Here is an 18,950-nt window from a genome sequence, read left to right as displayed (position 1 = left end):
ACTTCTTTTGAGCCCCCAAATCAGGTAAGTCCTCTTCCCAGGTCTCTATCTTCCCTCACTCTCTGGAAGAGTTTGCCCAGTTATGTGTCTGAAGGTTGTTCTACACTAGTTGCAGTGATGCAGTATGATGCATAATAGGGCTGTGTGAAGCTTTGGTCACCAGCTGCATTCAGTAGAGATTTGGCCTGGTTCAGTGGCCGAATCGCTGAATCCGAATTGAATCAGGAGACCCTTTAATTTCTCTGAATCGAATCAGAACCCTCTGAATCAATTCGGAGACATTCGGAAACATTTGATGATTCAGACACAGGTTTAAATGTTTTTTCTATATACCTTAAGGTACCAGGCAGCTTGTGAATGCTGATATGCTGGGGCAGATGGAGCATCCCACAGGAGTGTGGGGGGGCTCCCCAGCAGGTTTGGCAGCAGACTCAGAAGTCGACCAGAAGCACTTCCAGTCCACTTCTAGGTCTGCTGGGGAGTGCACAGGGGGCTCCCTCCATGTCCCCCTGCACCCTCCTGGCTCGGTGACTGGTGCCTCCTGGGTCTGGGGGGACACCTGGGGTCCCCCCATGGCTGAATGCTGAGCCAGGAAGGGGCGCGGGGGCTCGCACACTTGGTGGCAGACCCAGAAGTGGGCTGGAAGTATTTCTGGTCCACTTCTGTGTTGATGACTGAATCGCTGATTCTCTGAATCAGCATTGAACCTTCAGATTCGGATCTGGCTGAATCAGATCAGGGACAGTGATCCAAATTAATGAATCAACTCACTGTCCCCAATTTGGGCTGAATCCAAATTGAATACAGTGCATTTTGTACACCCCTAATGCATTAGCCACTGAAGTGAAAAAATCCTGCTTTTGCTACAATTTATATGTAAACTTTGATCACCATAACAGGTCATAATTAGTGTTCACTAAAATTAATTTTTATACTGGGGACAATGCTGATGGTTCCAATTTTTCTTAATCTCAAATTGGGATGAAAAATAAGTTTTTTGGAATTTAAATTTTGAATTAGCATTTTTTCATTAAATGTAAATATTTCATTTGACCACATTTAAACCCTTTGACAATGAAATAGATTTATATTATAAAAGATAACCTAAATGTCATATAAAAGTTGAAGCAATAAAGTTCAAATGTGTTTTAACCTTGTCAAAATGAAATGGTAGCATAATTTTCCTTTAAAAAATGTTTTCAACATGTTAATGCAAAACACTTTAAGATTGCTTTATTTGTGTTTTCAATGAAAAACTATGTCCCTAGAACATTTTTGATCAGCTTGAGTCACAACATTGTTTTTATTGCATTACTGGGTATATTTACACATGCATTTACTGCACATTAAAGATACTGCATAGTAAATTACTGTGCGGTAAATGGGACTAGGGTCAGCATCTACATGTGAGGTCGACCTGGGACTAGATTTAATCCCAAATCAGAGCAGCCTGCCATGTGCCTCTGTGGCCACTGGGGGAGCTCCAGCCTCTGGTCACATTGGTGCCAGCACTCAATGTTAGGGTAACGATATGAATTTTGGGGAGTAGTGAGTGTGTGTCTGAATGAAGGCTTTTTCTTGTGTCTCAGCAAAAGCTGCTGGTCACAAGACTAGATAATATGTTAAAAGCTTGGCTAATTGTGAGGGAGGAAAGGAGCCAGTGGGCTCTGAGTTAGCCTGTCCCGGCGCCGTCAGGCGAGCCCATTGGACGCAGTCCCAACACGCCGGGCGGAAACTCACCTCTTTCAGGTCCCCGGAAGAAAGAAGGCCCAGAACAGACGGTGGCAGCATAAAGGAAGCGCCGGAGCCGGATGAAGGGGCGGCGGGACCAGAAGGAGCATGCGGAGGAGCTGCCGCCGGAGAAAGCTCCCAAACGCGGATGCGAGCCACCCACGGGGACTGCAGGACTTTCTGGGGTAAGGATCAACCCCAGCAGAGCTTGGGAACTCGAGCATCTGGTACGGGGAGGCTGAGGACGGCCTGAAGCCGCCGGGAGCGGCCGGGCCAGGTACTGTATATTCCCGAGTAGCGGAGCAAGCCCAACTGGGGAATTGGCCATCCTGGCAGGGAGGGGCTGAACGAACTCGGGGAGCCTGAGAGAGGGCTGAAGGACTCATGGGGAAGTGGGAAGAGGGTCCCAACCCCGAGGCATACAGGAGAAGAGAGGAGAATGGCTGCTGAAGATTGAAGTGGCCCACTGAACCCGTGGAACTCCTGGCCGTAATCTTTTGTGTTGATCCTTTGTTTCCTTCTGTAAACGGAATGGACTGACATCTTGATTGCGTGACCTGCCCAGATAGGCAGTCACGTCCCGGTGGAATGGGTGAGGGTGTAGGGGAGGAGGAGCCCTCAGCGACACGGGACCCTGTGCCCGCAGTGAGTCTCGGTCCTGGACTGACACGTGCCGGACAATCGAAACTGAACCAGAGTCATCAAAGTTATGGCAGGTGAGTCGGAGGTGTGCAAGAGTCCAGGAGCAGCCCGCTGCCGGCGGGAGGTGGTCTCCGGGTGGGGGAGAGGTGTCAGAGACACGCAGCGATGCACGCTGCCCCCCGACACTAATGCTTAAGTAAGAGGATTCTTAACAAAAGGATAGGGTGCAAAGTGCATGAAGTGGTGAGTAAAAATAGAATGCAGCCCACCAGCTGGTGTCAGGAGACACTATATGGCCTTGGAGATGGTGCTGAAGTCAGCAAGAAAACTAGAAAGAGCCAGTGAGAAACTACAAGTGACTGAAAGAAGATGGGGGTCAAAGTCTTACGCATGAGCTCTTATTAGAGAAGCATATAAATGAATGAAATGCATAGGCAATACCATGCTAAGGAAGCAAACAGTAAACAGAGGTGGAGTTTGAGATGGGAGGAGAAATCGGTGGAACCAAAGGAGGGATGAGGGCGGAGTGAACGTTAATATGTATGAACCAAGGTATATAAAATGTGAAGAGAACTAATGTTCAAGGCAGGTCCCCCATTTTTTTTGGGGACCTTCGCCCAAAGCTGTCTCCATTCTGAATAAAGCTGTTGTGAGCAATGTGTGCTGGTGTTTACTCCCTGCTTGCTCTGGCTAATGAGTAACAGGACTCATGAGCAATTGGATAATCCCCTCCCTAGTTGATGGGTGCCATGTGGAGTCAGAGTCAATCACTTGGCAGTCATGCTGAGGCCAGAGGCAGCTATTGGAATTTGGCAGCCATTTTAAAAGTACACTCACACCCTCTGATCCCTGCCCAGACCGCCCCCCGCCTGAGAACTATGTGCCTCTGCACTCTCCTGCCCACCCTGCCTCCCCAAGCCACCCTTGCCTCTGCTCCTGCTAGCAGCACCCTGCTGCTCCAGCTCAGACTTGCCAGCAATGGCCTACACCCTGAGCTGCTGCTGGACATGGTGCTGGTCCTGCTGGTCCCACCAGGTTCCTCCTTGCCCAGGCCCCAAGACAGCCACGGACCCACCAGCCGGGCCAAGGGCATCGGCTGTGGGAAGCTCTGACCAACCCCCTCCTCCTGCATTTCCCACTCCAGCCCACCTTCCCCACTACCTACACACCCCTGACCCTCCTGTCCCCCCCCAGTACCACTCCAGGACAAACACATAGGACAAACTGTACAAACTTAATGCAACATCCCTCCTCCCTCCCCACTCAATGAAAGCCCGTCCCCATCCCCCTAACACACAGTGCTCCTCCACCCCCGATGTATTCAACAATAATAAAAACCCTGTTCCTCAAACCTAAAAGACACTTCACATGTCTGACCTCATCCCTGAGCCCATCTGTGCAGGGCTGAGGGACTGGAGAGGCCAGTGACAGGCAGCTAGCACCCTGGCTGCGACAGTTCCCCCACAGGTCTGGGAGCTGTGGTGAAGGCTGGGGATGCCTGTGGCTGGCAGGCAGTGCAGCACCTGCTCCAGGGTGCTGCTTGGGGCCAGTGGTGGGTGGGACCCAGGGGCCTTGTGGGGCCAGTGCAGGGGGCCAGGTGCAGGGGGGCATGGGCACAGCCTCTGCTCAGCAGCCCTATGCAGCCAGCTGTTGCTCCAGCAGCTCCATATGCTCCTGCTCCAGGGCCACCAGCTTGGCCCAGTGGATCTGGCATCCCTGCAATTATGCCTTCTCCTGGGCGGCCTCCTGGGCAAGGACCTCCACCTGCCACCCCCACTGTTCTGCCACCCAGCCACTGGAGCAGGTGGGTCCCATCATGGCTGCACCACTGGTGTTGCTGGCGCTTTTGGGTGGCTTCAGCAGACAGTGGCAGTAAGAGTGCAGAGGTGGTCCTGTGGGCCTCTGTGGCCTCTCCCCCATGTCCAGATGCTGGTCCTCCAGAGGCAATTGACAGAAGGCTTTTGGGAGAGTTTTCAACATTTGAGAGATAAGATGGTCTACTCTAGGGGCCCTGTGATGTCTGGACTCAGATAGGAGGTTGGCCACATGCAGGTGCCTGGGGACCATTGTAAGCTGGCCAGGCAGGCTTGGGCCCAGGTGGGGGGACACAGGCTGCTCAATAAAGGTCTCACCTGTGTCCTGCCTCTCTGTATGCTGGGGGTGGAGGGGGTGGGAAGCTGGGGCTGGGGCTGGGGCCAGGAGCAGGGACAGGGGTGGGGACTGGAGAGTCCACCACCCAGGGACTTACCATGGGTCCAGGGCTAGTGAAGCCAGTGGCTCAGCCTGGGGCTCCCCATGCCAGGTTGCATCCAGCTCTGCCTGGTGTCCATAGACTCTGGTGGCCTGAGGGCTGGCATCTGGCTAGGGGCCCCTCCTTAGGAAGGAGCTGGTGCTGCTGGCAGCCTGTGGTGGCATGCCTGGCTGCTCCTTATGGGTAGCTGTGGGGCAGGGCCGAGTCTGAGGCAGCCACTGGCCAGGGCTCACTGGGTTGCCAGTGGGTGCAGTATATAGGGATGAGTGCAGGTGGGGTGCTGATGGTCTGAGGTCCCCTCCAGTGATGTGTCACTGGAGGTGTCAGGATGGGGCACGGGCATGGGCTCCTAGGGTGCCAGAATGTGAGTTAGGTCCTACAGGAAGGCCATGGTCCTGGGTCCCCACCGGACCAATAATTGTGGACAGTCATGGCCAACCACTTGGTTGCAGGTCCTTGACCTTATACTGGCATGCTAACCTGGAGTGGCTGGCTCATGCATCCCCACCACCAGGGGCTCATAAATGTGGGTGTTCAAGTACCCACCCAGGGCATCCAGTGCTTGCCCCACAGCACCACAAGGGTGCATACAACCTCCTGGGTCCAGTTTGGGCCCCTGGGGCTCCAGATGGTCAGGCTTACATGGACAGGGCTTTGGCTGGACACTGGGGAGGATGTTATGCCCTGTGCTGGTTGGCTGAGCCCCCGTGTGTATGGCCCTGTGATGCTGGCCCTGGTGGGCTGACAGTAGCACCCCTGACAGGGTCACGCGTAGGGAGTCACTGTCACTTGACCAAGGCTCTTCACCATGATCTGGGAGAGAGAGAGAGGTTGGGGGTGAGCAGCAGTGGGGAGCAGGTGCTGGCCCTGGTAGCACAGCCATCGGGGCAGTATACAGGGCTGGGCAAGGGGTACAGCAAACTGTATTCCTTTGCGTCACTCACCTGTGACCAGAGAGTAGCTCAGGAGGAGGATATCCCAGAAACATCCAGTCTGTGGGCTGTCCAGGGGGCACATGGGGCCTGCTGGGCTCCTGGACAGAGAGCAGCTCCTTTGGGTTCCCTGTGCATTGTGCCCCAAGGAACAAAATGGGTGCAGGCTTTTATAGCTTGAAGCTAGGGGCTGTCAGAGAGCAGCCCAGCCCAGCAGCAGGAGAGGGGGCCAGGCAGGAGCCCTGGAGCAGGGGTTCCGGCTGGCCCCCTAGTAGCTGGCCAGACCCAGCTGGGAAGCTCCTGCATTTTTCCACAGTAACACTTCTACATGTGTGTTACTGTGCAGTAACTAATCAGGCATATATTTGCTATCCTTATCATGCAGGTAGCAAATTGATGACCAAGTTGGCGTAAGCCACCATAGTTACTGCGCAGTACAGGAGTGCATGTGTAGATGTGTGACTGTGCTGTACAGTAATGTTTGGTTAGTGCACAGTAAAAGTGCACATGAAAATACATCCACAATTAACTTTGTGACCTTGAAAGGCATTAGATTCATGGTTAAATGTTTACCTGGCAAGAAACATGCAACTGATTGATTCATCCATACCAATGGAACTTTCCTTTTAAGGCCATCTGTGCAAGTCCTGAGTAGACCTGATCCAGTCTTGCTTATGAGATCTCTTGAGATCATATAACTTAAGAAACTATGGCTTGTAGTCATTACCACTAATATGAGTTACATGCATGTATCCAGGGAAGATTATACCTTACAGTCCTTTTCATATTTACCTTTAATATCTGCTCTCCAATGGCTGCAGTAGTTTTGTTCTCCATTTTATAGAATGCTGATTTAGATGCTAATAAGTTCAGTGTGGTTTTCTGAAATAAAGGCTTGTTTTAAAAAGAGAACAGCCATGTAATTCAAACTGTGCAGCGTGGATGACAGCTGTCTGTATTTCATAGCTTGAAATATTGCTTTAACAATTGTCTCATGTTTTTAAAGTCCTATGGTAGAATATTACCATTATTGTGGGATTTCAGATAGAAAAAAACCTATTTATTTTAAGAGAAACAGACATTGCAGATACACAATGTGGCTGCAAGATGAAGGCACCTGTTAGTTATTTCCTCAATCAATGGCAAACTGGGATCTGAGTTCTTAAGAAATTCTCCTTTTTGGTTGCAAAAATTCTTCAGGAAATGGGATTGCCTTGTGTTTGAAAATGGTGACCATTTTAAACTGGTGCCATCTCTGAGGAAGTATTTTGGCTTGGAGAGATGGAGTGGTTCAAGACTTGGCAGTGGGATGTAATGTCTTTTGCTTCTAGCTCATAGGTTTAGATCCATCTCATGTCTGAAGTGCCTGAAAGTATTTACCATCTGCTAACTGGTCATCAGTTTTTGTAAAATTAGTGGGTGTCCATATTTGATTTTCTGGTGGACACAGATGCATTACAATATCTGCCAGTATGCTTGGCACTAACTGGTACCAGCAGCAGTGGCCAAATGAATAAGCTAAGGTTTCTATTTTCACTGCCTCATGGCAGGGTGTAGAGTAGAACTATTAGGCGTGTCCAGACGAGCAGGGTTGTGCAGTATGCGGTGCCACAAACATGTTTTCAGTGCCACATACTGCATAGCCCAGTGTTCTCCATGCTGCAAGGGTGTGCTGCTTGTGCATGCGCTGCTCTGGGTTTTTTTCCATGGGTTTTTTTAATCTCAGATATCCAGGGATAAAAAAAAAAAAAACATGGGAAAAAAAAATGGAACAATGCACTCTTGGGAAGTGTGCATTGCTGAAAAGAGGAGCTGGGCTGCCTGGAGCTGCACTGCGGCTGCCAGCAGCCTCTGCCTGGTAGGATCACCATGGCTACAGCCCTGGGAGGCCCTCAGGGGCTCTGGCCTCCCCTACCATCCCTGGGGTAATTTGCCATGCCTCAAAGTGCACGTGGCACAGGTGTTCCCTGGAGACAAGTAGTCACGGTGCAAGGTGCACTGCTGCTATTTGTCCCCAGGGAACCAAACATCTACATATGTTTGGACATGCCCATTGGGCATATCCACACATGCAGGCATGTGCACTTGCAGCAACTCAAATAGCAGTGGCACACATTTGTGCCAGAGATTTGAGCTTCAGCACACGTGCCTGAACAAGTGTTTTGGTGTGGGGTAAGTTGTGCTACTTGGGGCAAATTGACCCTGCCCAGTTCCTCCCAGGTCTGCAGCCAGGGGGAGCTACGGGCTGGGGCCAGCACTTGTGGAGCTCAGGGCTACTTGCCCGCAAGAGCTTTTGAGGCCCCTCCACCTCCAGAACCTCCTCCTGAGGTTCTGGTTTAATTTCACCCCACACCTCTTTGTTTTTGGTCACCCCATCCATGGCCCCATCAAGTCCCAGGACCTCCTCCTGGCTGTGGCCAAGTGGGCCCTGTACTTGACCAAGAAGGAGGCTCTGGCTGGGAAGGTGCTCAGAGACTGTGGGGCCACTTTCATCTCACTTGTCTGAGCACGTTTCCAGGTGGAGCAAGAGTGGGAGGCATTCACTGGCTCCTCGGATGCATTTGAGGACCAGTGGGTATGACTTGGGGGCTCTGCTCAGTGTCTCCTCTGAAGCACTTACTTTCACGTTTTGACCCTTTGACTCCTACACCACTCCTATCTTGTTTTTTTCCTTAGTTGTCTCACGAAATCAGTTGCTTTTGTTCTTTTTATCATAGAAAAATCAGAGCTACCCCTGCTTCCGTCACTCACTGAGATGTGGGGCACTGAGCAGCAGTGATATTCCAGTGCCCTGCCCCTGCCCATCACTCCCAACCCACAGCCACACCAGTGCCCCTCACTCCTGACCCATAGCCTCTGCCTGCTCCCACTAACTCCATCCCAGCTGCAGCTCCATGCCAGCATCAGGATATAACTCCAGGTGCAGCTGTCCCACCTGCTACTTTGTGGCTCTGAGCAGCGCCAGCCCTTGCTGTTCTCTTCCCTGTGCCTGTGCCTAGGCCCCAGTGATCCCCATGCAGTTCCTGGGGAGCTCTTGACTAAGGGACCCTTCCCTTCCAGGCTGGCCTCCCCCTGCACAAGCTGTTCTGTGGGGGCAGAGGGGCTCTAAGCCCAGCTCTAGCAGCCTGTCCTACCCGGAGCGTTCCTCCATCCCTGATGCCTATCTCTCTCTCTCACCTCCCCACCCCACTGCCACGTCCAGCCCTCCCCCCAGGCCATCGCACACCACAAGACATTCCTGGGACCAGGATCCCTTCCCCCAGCTGGAGCTGCATGTCCCAGCACTTGTGTGGGACTGAAGCATGTTAATGTGAGAACACCTGGACTGCTGCTGTTTGTCCCATGTTTGTTTTGTGGATATGCAAGAGTGCCAGTCTCCAGAAAACTTTTTGTGACCCCTTAACTCTCTACATGATTTGTCAGTGATTCTAAACCAGGGTGTCATGGCATCCTGGGGTTCTTTGAAATGCTTTCAAGGGTGCTGTAGGATGCCACACAATGTTAACACTGTTAGCTTTATTATTGTGATTCACAAGATAAACCCAGAAGGTGCTTTCAGATGAGCCCACACGTGACTTTTACTGCATCTCAAAGCAGTTTGAGACACAGGAAGAGGCATGCTGGGAACAAAAAAACATTCACTGCACTGCATATTTGCAGCACAGGCTCAAAATCTGATACCTGGATATCCAGGTATCAAAAAAGAAACCTCAGAAAAAAGTAGGTCAGGACATGGTCCAGGACTGTGCCCTGAGGCAACTGGAGGCTCAGGTCCTCCAAAGAGATGCTCTGGTGGCCAGCCCTGGGCTCTAGCTCCCCCTGGCTGCAGATCCAGGAGGAACTGGACAGGGTTATTTTGCCCCAAGTGCCACAACTTGCCCTACATCGAAGTGCATATCCAGGCATGTGCACTGAGGCAAAAATCCTTGGCTCAAATTTGTGCTGCTCCTATTTGAGTTGCTGCAAGCACTCATGACTGCATATGTGGACAAGCCCAAACGTTTCAAATAGAAATCTGTAGTTACAGTCTTTCTGAGTTCTTTGCAAGAGACAAACTGCTCAGTTATTTTTCTGTAAGCAAAAAAAAGAGTGAAAACTAAGAGCTGACATTTTGTGAGGTATGCGTTGTGGCTACCCAGGGGTGCCTCAAGTGCAACCAGGGATGCCTCAATTCTAAAAACCATTGATTTAAGCAAATGTTGTGAAACACATCCCAAATTTTCAGAGGATTCAAATTCTAAGTTTATTGCAAAGTTTTAGGAAAAAAATAATAAGTGTCTGGGTAAGAGGTAAAAACTTTAAGGTCTGATGCCCTAGCCTGTAGTTTAAGGGATGCATTATTTTGATCTTAATGGGTGTATCTACATGTGTGCATTTACTGTGCAGTAACCAAAATTACTTCACAGTACTGGTGCACATCTACACGTGAATGCCTGTACCTCACAGTAAATTTGGTGACTTATGCCGACTTCAGCATAAATTTGATACCCACAATATGCAGGTATCAAATTTATGCCCAATTAGTTACTGTTCAGTAATGCATGTGGAGACACCTTACTGTGCAGTAACACTGTGTGTAGACTGTCTTAGGACTGACTTTAGTCCCAAGTCAGTCCACACATGGTTTTAATGCGTTTTAACACCTGCACGTGTAGATACCAGCCATTCCCACTTACTGTACAGTAACTTACTGTGCAGTAAATTTAAGCTGGTGTAAATGCATGTATAGACACGCCCAATGTATGTAGATTTATCACTTGGCATTAGTGTTAATGGGAGTCATGTGAGTAAATCCTTCTGAATCTAAAGGAGACTATACAGTGTATTTTATATCTCTAAACAAAATTGACCTGTGAGGCAACAAGAAGCCTCTCTCTGGGAAGCTGCTCTTTTGTACTGTGAGTCTCACCGAAGACTGCTGGGCAGTGTGTTGGGATCTGGCCATTACCCCAGCTGTACAGGATTGTGGGCGATGCTATCAACACTAAAGCCTTCTAGTTCCAAAGGCTGTATCTGGTCTCCTGCTCAGTGGTGTAGGTAGGAGCTAATTCTTTGTATCCTCACTTTGAGATGCTAGGAACTGATGATATGTTACAGGGTAATAAAAGGGTCTGTTTACGGAAGTGGATCCTTTAACTTCACTCTAGGATATAAGCAGTGAATCAGATTCAGACCAGATGTGAAGCAAATATAATTCTATTGAAACTAGAGTACATGAACTTCCACCAGGTGCAAACTTGGGTTTAGTCTAAGCAAAGGCATCACACAGTTATATCATCTTAACTGCAAGGCCAAATAATAAATGAATTTTATTGTACCTTGGACCATCTTTAACAATAAATCAAAGCAAACAGCTGCCAGTAGGGAGAAAAGCAGTGTTGCAGGGCTTAAGGAGAGCTACATTTTTAATGATGTAATGCAACACAGTCTACAAAAGTAGGCAGAATGGCCCAGCTATGACCAGCCAGGTAAGCATGGAACAATGAAATGAGGTGCTGCTGGAACAATAGCTGCCTATTCAGAGGCATAGCAGGGTAGCTCGGTGCAGCTGAAGCCACACAAGGCTGTGTTGAATGTGGTGGCATGGTCAGCCCCTACTGCAGTGGTAGCTGTTTTTGTGCCCCCTAACCAAGGTGACACCTGGGGTTGCTGCCTGGTCTCCCCAACCTTAGTTACGATTTTGTATTATTTTCTTTGCTCCAGGCAAAGTTGGCTGAAGATGGCAGCCAAGCTTGGGAAGCTGTAATGGATAGGCAACAGGCTTAATTGTAGAGATAGGTCATTTTAGGATCAGGAGTGTTTGAAACCCAGGGTTGGATTTAACGGGACCTTTGGATACTCAGCACATCTGAAACTCGGTACACTTATTTAGATTATTTAGATATCTAAATATGGAATAAAATACCTAATTTTAGATTCACAAATTTTAACATTTTGGCCAAAGTAAGTAGCTGTTTCTGTAACTAAATACAGTATTGTACAGTGAAGAATTAGATATAAAATAGTCCAAGCACCAGTTTTAAGAAATTCAAGAAAATAATTGCTTGATTCACCATGATTTGCCAAATTAAGTAATTCTGTAGTAGACATTTTTTAGACCTCAAGATTTTTTTTCCCTAGACCTGCATAAGAAACTGTTTGTGCAATTAGCAATAAATTTGTCATTCCTGTAAGTCATTTTTTAAAAAAAGCTGGGAACAAGTATAACATTTATTACTGTTTGGGAGGGTTTTTTTTTTTACAGTTAAAAATAGCTGTCCTGTTTTCATATAGCTTGTGAATTTTTAATCTTGTCCTCTCGTGTTCTGTAGGTGGATGAAAGTGAAAGGGATTAGATGGAAATCATATGTGTATGCTGGAGAATTTTAGTCTTAGTATACAAATATGTTTTTATTTGTAAACCATATTTTGAAGAGACAAGTCTGAACATTTTAGCTTTATTACTCAGTTGGGGTTTTTTTGGTAGCATGTAACAAAGATGGGTTGGATGTGATTATTCCTCAATCTATGGTGTAATGTGGCTCATTGGATGTCTTCAGTCTTGGATTGTATGCATACTAAATCAAATTCTGGACATTCAGCATATAGTTATACTGAAACAACAGTTTGTACTTTAACAACAACAAAAGGAAAATACAAAATTCCCTTGTACCCTAGTGAACTCTGGATGTTTATCTCAATGTGAATTTTCTGTCCAGAATTCCTCATTCAGATTAACGTCTGCAGATGGTCTGTGCTCTTCCTGGATGGAATAGTAAAACAGCCAGAGGCCAGTACGTATGCAAGAAAGCCTTCAGTTAAAATGCAGATGCTTTCTCTGCCTAATGAAGGCTATCTGTACCTGAAAGCTTGCAAAGAAGAATTTTTTTCAACTATTTGAGTTGATTTAATAAAAGGTACCAGATTTACCCAAAGAACCTTGTCTGCCTATGTCCATAGACCAACACGGTTACAACCTACACCCCTCGTTCAGATTAAACATTAATTGTCTTCAGTGTGCAGTTTATAATGCTGCATTCCACTGAAGATATGCCTCTCTATGTGAAGATATTATTTAATTACTGGAGATGTTACAAATCAAAACACAACGAAATGCTCTTGAATTCTGAGATGTTTGAATACAGATTCAAATCCATACTTCATAGCTGGAGTCCATCTCCAATAGCTAGGCAAACAGGATGGAAATTAAAGTATAAACTAAAATACTAGTACCAGCTGGTTAGTGTTACAGCAGAGGAAAAGGGCCTTGAAATTAAAGCTTCTTTGATTTTCATTGAGGTTTGATAGACACAGATGTTACTGGTTTGTAGGAAGTGTGATATGTTACAGTATATTTTTAGTTAAAATGGGCTCCAACTGGAAGATTAAATCTGAATCTTTTACATTCTGAGGAGAGATTTTGGATTCATAACCCTAGCCATAATTTTAGGAGCTTGTTCTTTAGGTCCAATTCAGATACGGTGCAAACTGGCAAAAAGCTTACAAGATAAATGATTCTCATTGTTCTGAACCAACCTCTCATGAAAACGGGTTGTGAGCACATTGCTATCTTATCCAAACTTGAATGAACCAGGATCATTCTGTTGTGGTTGCATATTGAATAAAAGAATGAATTAGGTGCACATTTACCTAATGTCTCCTTAAGTAAGGGTATCAAAGTCTCCGGTACTCCAAATAGAAATTGAAGAAATTAAATAGATTTATATGTGTGTTTGCATGCATGTGTGCATGTGCGTATAATTTCCAAGGGTTTGTATGTACCAGAATGACATGAGGATTGTATTTAGCTAAGTACAAAATTGATGAATATACATGAAATTAAAAAAATATATTTTTGAGCAATGTGCAGCATCAAGGGTACGGTATTGTATAGATAAATTAAAATATTAGACCGTAGAAGCAGAATAATAGTAGCAATGATTGAGTGATGGTCACAGTTATCAGAAGGCACTCCTTTCTGTAGCTCTGCTTCTGTTTTCTGGCAACTTCAAAACTTCAGGTAATGTGCTTCTATTTTTATAAAAATAAAAGTGAGAATTATTCTTCATTAGAGACTGGCTTCCATTGCATTCAATGGCTAAATTCTCATTTACCGCATTGATGGCGTATTACCCTGTGAGGTACCAGTCCTGAGCTCTACATCTGAAGTGCTTATCTAAAGTGGTTTACAATGTTAAGAGTAGCAGTTGAAGCATATACTTAAATGTTAAATATCATAGCTTTGAAGGTGACTGGTTGTTGCTTATTTAGACTCTAGATGTGTAGAATTGGTATATGAATTAAGTAACAGTCCTCGTTTGCCAGGGTTACTAGTTAGAAGCACTTAATCTGAGCCCGAGTTCTCCCCAGAGCAGGCCTATTGAGCAACTGTGCAATGAACAATCACTCCCAGTTGGGCCATGATAACCACAGGGGTGGCCACCTTCTATGACTGGTTAGTGTGACCAGTAGCTCTGGTGTTTAGGGTAGCAACTTCATGGCTGGTACCTTGCTTTAATGTCTAAGCTTTCATTTGTGTCCTGGCTGCTGTTTTTGACTCCTCACCCTCCCCTGATATGTTGGGCAGTCTTTACACACGCTCTGGGGGTGGTGCTTTAGAGAGTCACTTTAGAGAGCTCTCTAATTAGAGCACCCATAGTGCCATTTTGAAGTGCGGGGACCCTGAATACATGAGATGCAGAGGCTGCTAGAGTGCACTAATTAGCATGTCCCAGCAGACTGGGTTAATCAAGGCTGCCCTGATGTGGTTACAGCATGTTGGAGCAACATCCCTGCACATCTACAGGCAACCATGGTGCCTGTCTTCAGCTCCTGGCCCTGGGTTTGAATCCTGGTTTCAGTTTGGCCTGCACCATTGGGCTGGGCCACCCATGGATACCTTATGGTATCTAATTATGTACGTCTTCTTTATTAACTGATTTTTCCATTAAATGTAGCATACTATGTATGTATTTATTTCATCTGATTTAATTCTGTAATATATCTTTCTGGTTATGTGCCAGAAAAAACACAATAAGTACAGTACATATTTACAAGAGAGAGTTGAGCTTAGGATCGGCTCCAATCTATGAAAGGCTAAGACACCTTCTTGAACTCTGTAAAAGATGAGTTAAATTTGATTCCTGGTTTGTGAGCCAGGGAGGAGAGTAGAATTGGACAAGGGAAAGAATTATATTAGAATTAACTGTAGGTCATCCAACTGGTGTGATACAGAATGAATTATAGAAGATACATATCAATATATCAGAGCCAGAAAAAAACACAAGGCTGCCAAACAATATTCAAGAATTCTAGTGAAAAATTGTAGAGAAAGACTTTGGAGGACTCCACCAGAGTAGGGGTGTAAAACTCATCCAGCCCTGTGGGCCAGATGAGGGGCATGAGGCTGCTCTACCATCTGGACTGGGCCCATGGACCAGCCCCACGTGCTGGATTCAGCCTGCAGGGCTGGTTCAGTGTGGGTGCTGCATGCAGCCCTATGCACTGCATGCAACATGGGCCAGCCCCAGGCCTAAGCATGGCATGTGGCACATGGGGCTGATAGGGCATATGCTACAGGTGGCATTTGTACCAGACTGACCTTGTGCACTAGATTTGGCATACAGGACTGGTCTGTGTGCCCTATCTGAACTGGCCCTGGACTCAGTGTGCAGGGCTGGCCCTGCACAGGGGCTGCATGCAGCTCATGCCCCAGAGTGACCCTGCGCTGTGTGCAGTCTGCGCCAGATGGGCTCTGCATGCCCCATGCAGTGCACAGGGCTGGGGCTAGCATGTACTGCATATGGCAGGCAGTTGAAGACCCATAGGCAGCACTGTGGGCTGAATGATAGGGCTCTAAGGGCCAGATCTATCCCGTCATCTGTATCTGACACCCTTCCACGGGCACATTGCACCTAACAGCTTACTGATTAACAATGGTTTTTTTTTCCCCCAGATGTTCTCAAAGACTGCCTTGAGTTCTCAGGAGATGCTGTGAACCCACACTACATTATTTCAGTGGGTGAAGAAATAAAAAGGATTAATTGGTGGTCATGGCCCTTTGAAGAAAGGAGGCAGAGGAGTTAATGAGCAGTTTTTCAAATATCTCCTGCCCTGCCTACTTTCCTAGCATAAGCCTCACATATTCTGCAGCACTGCGAGAAACAATTTTTCTAGAGCTATTTTCACATTTCCTGGACTAGTTTATGTCTTGTAAGTGATGACGTGTGCTAGAAAATGCAGCAACAGAAATAGGATGATGTTTCCTGAGTGAATTCAGAAAAATGCAAACACCCCTTTTTCAACGGAAGGAAAAGGAATGTATTTACTTTACCCCTGGGCCCAGTCTACATGCAGCTTTAAGTCTCCCAAATGCAGGCCTGAGGAACTGGAAAAGAGAGACCATTTGTTAAGAACCAGGGTCTGAGGCTCTTCTTTGTGTAGAATTCAGTGGACTGTTCACGCAGTGGGACCAAGTATGGTAAGATCTGACTTTTGATTTAGGCTTCCTAACCCAGAAATCTTGGATGCTGGTGACCTAACCAGCAGAGAAATTCCACCAGCCCTGATATATATTTATTCTTCCTGAAACAATGAGGCTGTGCATCCATTGTTAGTTCACACCCAGCCATTTCTTGATATTTCTATCAATTCCATTTATGAAGCTTCTCTTAAATCGGGGGTCACCAATATATGGCCGATCAGCTGGATGTGATCCATGGAGCCACAGCCCACCAGCCTGTGTAGTTGGTGGGCTTTGTTTGTGCCCACAGCTGTGGCATGCTGAGGTCAAGCAGTAAGGAGCTGTGCCAGGCCCTGGCATCTTCCAGCTGTGCCTGAACCACTGCTACTTCTTCCTGCTCTTCCAAATCTGGTCCAGTGTGGACCGGGTGGTTTCAGCAGCATGTTAGTGGCAGGGGGCTTGGCCTGTGCCCACATCCCAGCCCTCTGCTTCCTGGCAGCTGCAGGTGGGCGGCAGTGGGGAAGAGGGGCTGTATTGCCAGTTGTATTGCCGGATCACTGTGTACACAGAATCAAACACCGTTGTAAATGAGAACATTTTAATTTGTTTGGGCAGTATATCTAGCTTTATCTTAAATTTCACCTCTTTCTGCAGCTGCAAGTCTCTTCTTCAACAAAGGTTTAATCTAAACACGGACATAAGTTTACCTCCAAATTTCTGAATGTTCTGTCTTTTTTTTGTGACTCCCTTCCTACCGACTTTGCAGCTCACACTGAAAAATATTTGAAATCCCTGCTGGGAGGTTTTCAGTAGCAAAACTGTTTTCTTTGCAAGTCCCTCCATCACTGTTTTGCCTCATTTACAGTTGAAGGTAATAGGGCCAGATCTGTCAATCAAGCTTTAAAAGTGCGGTTAGTGATGAAACTAAAGATAAGCAGAATAGTTGATTTGCTGTGTGGTGCCTTTGTGTGTTAGTACCAGTATAGCTCCTTTTAGTTTTCTTCATTAGCTAGCTTTGCTGTTGTATTAAGCAGCATGTTATATAGTAAGTATCCGTAGAAATACATCTCTTGATCAAGTAAGTTGTGAACCATAGAACTGTTATGTAATCGATATCCAAACTCCTGTTATCTTTAGTGGCAGGATTAGACCAGAAAGAACTTCTTGGAAGAATAAGGAAGTGAACTGCAGCATCCTAAGAACTGAAGGTCACAGTTTCAGTTTTACATGTCAGAACTGTTCTTTTATCAGGCACTCATATATAACTAGAACATATCAATCAATACAAGCAAATCTAGTGTTTTGACTATTTTAACAGCAATAAAATGTCTATAAAGAGAAAGTAACATCATATCACTGAAGTCTTGCCTTTGAACACATTCTCAAAGATATAATTAAAAACACCAAAGTGCGCATTTCAAAGCTAAAGCCCATAAGCAATGGGTCTGGCACCATGCCTATTTCAGGGAAGCTAATTACACCATAAATTAAACTGATTTTTTTTTTTACCAAGCATTATGACCTTTAATAAAATTGTTTCTACAACCAGCTGTCAATAAATCATTCAGGAAAACTAGCAAGAACTCTGTTGTGAGCACTTCACTTCTGTGAATTTCATTAGCTCCAGTTTATTTGGTTTTGTGAGCTATGATGTTTTTCAAATCTCAAATTAAAAGCTCCAACCCATAAAAACTAATTCAAGAATGTTAGCATCTCAGTCCCTGAAAATGAGACTCTCTAATTGCAGAAATTAGGCAAGACTGTATACCGATCAGGAGGTCATTAAGAAAAAATAGTGCACAGCAAATGCTTGACTTAGCCACATTAGTTCCAGGCTAAGCTCTTTTGGATATACAGCTTAATGAGAGCAAACTCTCTCCAGGTAGACTGATTTGAAAGGAACATGCATGTCTTTCAGCTTTACAGTCTGATACCTTACCACTTCAGTTTTCTAACCCTTATTTTATTGATTCCATTCCTTTCAGTGCACCAAGTCCTCTGGGTCTCGGAGCATGTGGACACATACAAGGAATCCGGCAGTGTTGGACAGAGGTGAGAATAGTACTCTGCTGCTTACTAAGCAGGTATGAGATATTAATGAATAGATTTAATTCAGGAGCCATTCTTTTTACATAAGGCTTCTGTACAACTTCAGAGTAGTTACAGATATTATTCATAGGGGAAATAATGATACTTTGATTTGTTACTGTGCAATAGATATTTTTAAATTAGGCATTTTTTATTAGGTTAGTACTAGAAAATTAAGCTGCTACCATTTCTCCTGTGCTCCCCTGCACTATTATTAAAATTAATTTCAGAGTAAGCTTACTATGTGCTTTACAGACCTGAGGACATGCACATCCCTTTGCCTTGAGTTTCAAGTCTAAGTAGTACAAGACTAGACAGTGAACCTTACCTTCAAGCCCTGTTTGGTATTGGGAGTTAGCAGCCTCATGTCATTTTTGTTTTCTCCTGTCTCATAGCATTATAATTTCAAGCCCGCTTATCTCACCTTTACAAATCTGCCCAGCCCTTCTTGTCTCTCATTGCACTGCCCCTCTGAAGGTGCTGGCTGTGTCAGTGATGCCAGCCACCTCTTTGCTGACATCTACAAATGTTTGTGTGCCTTTTCCATGCTGCCTGTTATATATGGAGCCCAGATCACAGAACTGATCTGGATCCTTATGGCAATTCCTCTTTTTGAGTTTTCATTTTAAGACCCACTTCTGCTATGACTCCATAGATTTCATAGACATTAGGGCTAGAAGGAACCTCGGAAGATCATTGAATCCAGCCCCCCACCCAAGGGGCAGGAAGTCAGCTGAGGTCATAGGATCCCAGCAAGATAAGCATCCAATCTTCTCTTGAAGGTGTTCAATGTAGGTGCTTGAACCACCTCCAATGGCAGGCTGTTCCAGACCTTGGGGGCTTGGACAGTAAAGAAACTCTTCCT

At 46.2% G+C, this 18,950-nt stretch overlaps 1 long non-coding RNA gene across 1 annotated transcript in view; it reads left to right on the top strand.

The window, feature by feature from the left end:
* The first annotated feature begins 10,252 nt into the window (after positions 1 to 10,252).
* LOC109319221 overlaps positions 10,253 to 18,950 on the top strand; it is a 19,028-nt gene continuing 10,330 nt past the window's right edge. The window contains exons 1-2 of the long non-coding RNA XR_002103417.1: positions 10,253 to 10,593; positions 17,983 to 18,049. This is a non-coding gene — a long non-coding RNA (uncharacterized LOC109319221). The remainder of the gene's footprint in view (positions 10,594 to 17,982; positions 18,050 to 18,950) is intronic.

The sequence above is a fragment of the Crocodylus porosus genome, unplaced genomic scaffold, assembly GCF_001723895.1.
Source record: "Crocodylus porosus isolate Cpor-Errol unplaced genomic scaffold, CroPor_comp1, whole genome shotgun sequence".
Classification (NCBI taxonomy): Eukaryota; Metazoa; Chordata; order Crocodylia; family Crocodylidae; genus Crocodylus; species Crocodylus porosus.
Note: the sequence above shows the minus strand (reverse complement) of the source record. Positions and strands in the feature narration are given on the sequence as shown.